We start from the raw sequence: 7,260 nt of genomic DNA on the forward strand, positions 1-7,260 counted from the left end.
CAAGATGGATGCAATGCGCTTGAAGATTAGAAAGATTAGAAAATATGCCATTCATACCGAGGCTTGGTATCATTATGCCGTTGGATCAATTGTTACCTTGGTTGCGATTATGATCGCATTTGTTTTCGCATTGTAATGTTTTACATAGTTTCAATGTATGGTTTAATTAATTAGATGCTCTGGAGAGCTATATGTTGTTAGATGAGAACTATGTATGCACTTTGGTTTTAATGTGATGATGAACTTCTATTAATTTGGACACTTAATTATATATAATGCACGCAGATGAACCGGCAATGGATGTGCGGTGACAGACACACCCGCGAGTACATTAAGGGCGTGCATGAGTTTCTCGATGCGGATGAGGCAAACAAGCAGAATGGTTTTATGTGTTGTCCATGCACTGAATGTGGGAATACGAGGTCTTACTCTAACCGAAAAATCCTTCACTCCCACCTGCTTTACGAGGGTTTCATGCCACACTATAATGTTTGGACGAGACACGGAGAAATAGGGGTTATGATGGAAGACGGCGAAGAAGAAGAGTACGATGACAACTATGTGCCCCCTGAATACGGTGATGCTGCAACGGGGGGAGCTGGTGAAGATCAAGAGGAACCAGACGATGTGCCCAATGATGCTGCCACGGGTGAAGCTGTTGAAGATCAAGAGGAACCAGACGATGTGCCCGATGATGATGATCTCCGTCGGGTCATTGTCGATGCAAGGACGCAATGCATTAGTCAAAAGGAGAAGCTGAAGTTCGATCGCATGTTAGAGGATCACAAAAAAGGGTTATACCCCAATTGCGAAGATGGCAACACAAAGCTCGGTACCGTACTGGAATTGCTGCAGTGGAAGGCAGAGAATGCTGTGGCTGATAAAGGATTTGAGAAGCTACTGAAAATATTGAAGAAGAAGCTTCCAAAGGATAACGAATTGCCTAACAGTACATACGCAGCAAAGAAGGTCGTATGCCCTCTAGGATTGGAGGTGGAGAAGATACATGCATGCCCTAATGACTGCATCCTCTACCGCGGTGCATACAAGGATCTGAATGCATGCCCGGTATGCGGTGCGTTGCGGTATAAGATCAGACGAGATGACCCTGGTGATGTTGACGGGGAGCCCCTCAGGAAGAGGGTTCCTGCGAAGGTGATGTGGTATGCTCCTATAATACCACGGTTGAAACGTCTGTTCAGAAACGAAGAGCATGCCAAGTTGATGCGATGGCACAGTGAGAACCGAAAGAAAGATGGGAAGTTGAGAGCACCCGCTGACGGGTCGCAGTGGAGAAAAATCGAGAGAAAGTACTGGGATGAGTTTGCAAAGGACCCAAGGAATGTATGGTTTGCTTTAAGCGCGGATGGCATTAATCCTTTCGGGGAGCAGAGCAGCAATCACAGCACCTGGCCCGTGACTCTATGTATGTATAACCTTCCTCCTTGGATGTGCATGAAGCGGAAGTTCATTATGATGCCAGTTCTCATCCAAGGCCCTAAGCAACCCGGCAACGAAATTGATGTGTACCTAAGGCCATTAGTTGAAGAACTTTTACAGCTGTGGAATGGAAACGGTGTACGTACGTGAGATGAGCACAGACAGGAGGAATTTAACCTTAAGGCGTTGTTGTTCGTGACCATCAACGATTGGCCCGCTCTCAGTAACCTTTCAGGACAGACAAACAAAGGATACCACGCATGCACGTACTGTTTAGATGACACTGAAAGTATATACCTGGACAAATGCAGGAAGAATGTGTACCTGGGCCATCGTCGATTTCTTCCGAGCAACCATCAATGTCGAAAGAAAGGCAAGCATTTCAAAGGCGAGGCAGATCACCGGAAGAAGCCCGCCATGCGCACCGGTGATCACGTGCTTGCTATGGTCAATGATTTACACTACGTAATCTTTGGAAAGGGTCCCGGTGGACTAGCTTTTCCGAATGACGCTGAGGGACACGCACCCATGTGGAAGAAGAAATCTATATTTTGGGACCTACCCTACTAGAAAGACCTAGAGGTCCGCTCCTCAATCGACGTGATGCACGTGATGAAGAACCTTTACGTGAACCTGCTAGGCTTCTTGGGCGTGTATGGGAAGACAAAAGATACACCTGAGGCACGGGAGGACCTGCAACGTTTGCACGAAAAAGACGACATGCCTCCGAAGCAGTATAAAGGTCCTGCCAGCTACGCTCTTACGAAAGAAGATAAAGAAATCTTCTTTGAATGCTTGCTCAGTATGAAGGTCACGACTGGCTTCTCGTCGAATATAAAGGGAATACTAAATATGCCAGAGAAAAAGTTTCAGAACCTAAAGTCTCATGACTGCCACGTGATTATGACGCAACTGCTTCCGGTTGCATTGAGGGGGCTTCTACCGGAAAACGTTCGATTAGCCATTATGAAGCTATGTGCATTCCTCAATGCAATCTCTCAGAAGGTGATCGATCCAGAAATCATACCAAGGCTAAGGAGTGATGTGGCGCAATGTCTTGTCAGTTTCGAGGTGGTGTTCCCACCATCCTTCTTCAATATCATGACGCACGTCCTAGTTCATCTAGTCGACGAGATTGTCATCCTGGGGCCCGTATTTCTACACAATATGTTCCCCTTTGAGAGGTTCATGGGAGTTCTAAAGAAATATGTCCGTAACCGCGCTAGGCCAGAAGGAAGCATCTCCATGGGCCATCAAACAGAGGATGTTATCGGGTTTTGTGTTGACTTCATTCCTGGCCTTAACAAGATAGGTCTCCCTAAATCGCGGTATGAGGGGAGACTGACTGGAAAAGGCACTCTTGGAAGAGACTCAATAATATGCAGGGACAGATATTCTTGGTCTCAAGCACACTACACAGTTCTACAGAACTCTACCTTGGTGACCCCGTATGTCGATGAACACAAGAACAGTCTGCGCTCCAAACACCCGGAGCAGTGCGACGACTGGATTCATGTGAACACATCAGGACTTTCAGCAGTTGGTTGGAAACACGTCTCAGAGGTGACAACACTGTTTGTGATGAGTTGTACTTGTTGTCCAGGGGACCATCTTTGACTGTATTGACTTACAAAGGATACAAGATAAATGGGAATACATTTTACACGATCGCCCAAGATCAAAAGAGCACCAACCAAAACAGCGGTGTCCGCTTTGATGCAGCAATCGAGAGCGGAAAGGATACATATTATGGTTACATAGTGGACATATGGGAACTTGACTATGGACCTGATTTTAAGGTCCCTTTGTTTAAGTGCAAATGGGTCAATCTGTTAGGCGGCGGGGTACAGGTAGACCCACAGTACGGAATGACAACAGTGGATCTAAAGAATCTTGGGTACACTGACGAATCGTTCGTCCTAGCCAATGATGTGGCACAGGTTATCTATGTGAAGGACATTTCTACCAAACCTAGAAAAAGAAAAGATAAGGAAGCGAATACATCATACGATGAGCCAAAGCGCCACATAGTTCTTTCAGGAAAAAGGGACATCCTGGGAGTGGACGGCAAGACGGACATGTCTGAAGATTATGAAAAGTTTCATGAAATTCCTCCCTTCAATGTCAAGGCTGACCCAAGCATCCTGATAAACAATGAAGATTATCCATGGTTACGGCGCAATAAGCAAATGACACAAGCGAAGAAAAAGTGAAGACTTTCTCCCGCAACTATTATGATGATACCATGCCAAATTTGTAACAGATGAACATGCTACCATTGTCCGTTTTGTACATGCACATGCTATGTGGGTGAAATTATGATACCATCCCAACTTTCAACTTTTTTAGAGTTCATTTGAAATGCTTTCATGTCTTATGGTTCGAAACTTTGATACTTCGAAAGTGATTGTCCATTTTGTACACGAAGTGCATCAAGTTTTGTCGTAACCCTCTCTACTTTTTGGAACATGCTATGTGGGTGAAATGATGATACCATGCCAACTTTCAACCTTTTCAGAGTTCATTTTTAAATGCTTTCCAATTTCAGAGTCATTTAGCTTAAAGAATGAATTAATAGCAAACAGAATGAACTACAAATCTTTTATGAAAATAAAAACAATCAATTAAAATATTATGTTATGATCAACTAAAATAAAACTATAATATTCTTCAATAGCAAAAAGAATATAATTTTTGTGACCTAAAATCAAACTATAAGTATTTAATTGTAAGTATAAATAAAAAATAAATAGCAAAAAAGAAAAAAAAATCTATTTTTATAGTAAAGTTATTCATAAACTAGTGATTCACACAAATTTTAAAAAATTCAAATTTAAACTATTCAAAATTTTAAAACTAATGGCACTAACACAAAGTTTATAATTTTTGTGACCTAAAATCAAAAAGAAATCACTAAAAAACTATAAGTATTTAGTTGTAAGTATAAATAAAAAATAAATAGAAAAAAAATTCTATTTTTATAGTAAAGTTATTCATAAACTAGTGATTCACACAAATTTTTAAAAATTCAAATTTAAACTATTCAAAATTTAAAACTAATGGCACTAACAGAAATTTTATAATTTTTGTGACCTAAAAGCAAAAAGAAATCACTAAAAAACTGTAAGTATTTAGTTTTAAGTAGAAATAAAAAAATAAAAAACCAAAAAAATGTAGAAATAAAAAAGAAAAAACCAAAAAAAAATGCCACCTACTGGGCCTCCACGGCCTGAATACGACTAGAAACCCTACATGGGCCAGGATTCAGGCCCGCAGAAGGCCCAATAGGCCCACAGGCAGTAGCAAGTTTAGGCCCGAAAGCCTGCATTAGAGAGGAGCTCGAATGGGGAGGCACACCAGCGCTTATAAACAGGTGTCGACGCCCTTCAGCTAGCGATGTGGGACTAAACTTTTGGGTTCGGGACAGCACAGACCTTTGGTCCCGGTTGGTGGCACCAACCGGGACTAAAGGGGGCATTGGTCACGGTTGGTGCCACGAACCAGGACCAATGCCCCCCTTTAGTCCCGGTTGGTGCCACCAACCGGGACCAAAGGCCGCCGCTTCCCGCCCTTTGGGCTGCTGAACATTGGCCTTTGGTCCCGGTGCGTGGCACCAACCGGGACCAAAGGGGGGCATTGGTCACGGTTCGTGCCACGAACCGGGACCATTGCTCTGGCTATATATACAACACTTGGGAAATTTCCGCCAACTGCTCCCATTCCTCATCGTCGATGCCGCCAGGCTGCCCCTCTCGCGTCGTCGCCGCCGCCGAGCCCTGCCCCTCATCGTCGCCTCCGCCACCGCCGAGCCCTGCCCCGACGCCGTCAGGCTGCTCCACTTTGCCGTCCTCGCCGCCGCCGAGCCCTACCCCGACGCCTTCCCGGCCCGCTCCCACTATGAGCCGCCGTGCCGCTCCCCTCCTCTCCTCCTCTCCCCCCCGCCGCGCCCTGCCACCGCCGCCAGCCGTGCTCTCTTGCCGCGCCCCAACGCCGCTGCCCGCCGTGCTCTGCCCCGACGACGGCGCCTGACCGTGCTCTGCTTGCCGCGCCGCCGCTGGTTCGCCGCCGCCGTCCGTCGTGTTCTGCCTCGACGCCGCCGCATGGCCGCGCTCCGCTTGCCGCGCCGCATGGCCGTGCTCCGCTTGTCGCGCCGCCGCCCGCCTGTGTATGTGTGTGCAGTGTATATGTGTGTAGTGTGTATATGTGTATGCATGTGTGTAGTGTATATGTGTATGTATGTGTATGTGTGTGCAGTGTATATGTGTGTGCATGCAGATATGTATATGTATGTGTATGTATGTGTATGTATGCATGTGTGTAGTGTATATGTGTATGTATGTATATGTGTGTACCAGATAACTTCGACATGAGGGGGGTCGATATACCCCCTCCCCGATAACTTCGACATGATGGGGGGAGGGGGTCGCCGAGGGTTCGAGGGTTCGTGGGGGCGAGGGTTGGGAACTAACTAGGGTAGAGGGTCGAGGGTTGCCGAGTGTTCGAGGGATCGAGGGGGCGAGGGTCGGGAACTAGCTAGGGTAGAGGGTCGAGGGTCGCCAAGTGTTCGAGGGGGCGAGGGTCGGGAAGAAGAGGAGAAAAAAAGAAGAGGAAAAAGGAGAAGAAGAGGAGAGGAACAGAAGGAAGAGGAGAAGAAGAAAGGAATAGAGGAGAAGAAGAAAAAATAGAATTTTTTTTTCTTCTTCTCCTCTTTTTTTCTTCTTTTTTTTCTTCGATCTTCTCCCCCTCCCGATAGGAAAGTTTTATATAGAAAGTTACAATTTTAGAAAAGTTTTATATATGCAAAAGTTACAATTTTAGAAAAAGAAGGATAGGAAAGAAGAAAATAAGAAGAGGAAAGAAAGAAGAAGAGGAGAGGAAAGAAGAGGAGAAATAAATAAGAAGAAGAAAAAAGAAGAAAAAGAAGAGGAGAAGAAGAAAGGAACAGTGGAGAAGAAGAGAAAATAGAATATTCTATTTTCTCTTCTTCTCCACTATTCCTTTCTTCTTCTCCTCTTCTTTTTCTTCTTTTTTTTCTTCGATCTTCTCCTCTAGCTATTCCTTTCTTCTTCTCCTTTATTGGTCGAGGGTCGGGAACTAGGGTTGAGGGTCGAGGGTCGTTAAGGGGTCAAGGGTCGAGGGTTTCAGGGTCGTCGAGGGTTCGAGGGGTCGAGGATCGCCGAGGGGTCGGGAGAGGTTTCCTAGTGTCAAAGTATTGAAGAAATCCATGCCTTCATCATTAGCCGGAAGTAACCAGGGCATGTTGGTACGAAGTTCTGCAAAGTTGTTCTGGAATGGAGTCCCGGATAGAATAATCCGCCTTTTGGTACGAATTCAGCAAAGGCCTTCCAAATAGCGATATTCAGAAGGCTCTTTCTGAACTTTGTACCAAAAAGCGAATTATCCTATCTGGGACTCCGTTCCAGAACAACTTTGAAGAGCTTCGTACCATCATGCACATGTTACTTTCGCGTAATGTTGAAGACATGGTTGTGTTGAATCCTTTGACACTAGGCAACCTCCCGACCCCTTGGCGATCCTCTCGAACATGAGAGGAAGAAGAGGGTCGTCTAGGGGTCGAGGGTTCCAGGGTCGTCGAGGGTTTGAGGGGTCGAGGATCGCCGAGGGGTCGAGAGAGGTTTCCTAGTGTCAAAGTATTGAAGAAATCCATGCCTTCATCATTAGCCGGAAGTAACCAGGGCATGTTGGTACGAAGTTCTGCAAAGTTGTTCTGGAATGGAGTCCCGGATAGAATAATCCGCCTTTTGGTACGAATTCAGCAAAGGCCTTCCAAATAGCGATATTCGGAAGGCTCTTTCTGAA

The sequence above is a fragment of the Triticum urartu genome, chromosome 2A (assembly GCF_056163025.1).
Source record: "Triticum urartu cultivar PI428250 chromosome 2A, HENAU_Tu73, whole genome shotgun sequence".
In the NCBI taxonomy this organism is placed as follows: Eukaryota; Viridiplantae; Streptophyta; class Magnoliopsida; order Poales; family Poaceae; genus Triticum; species Triticum urartu.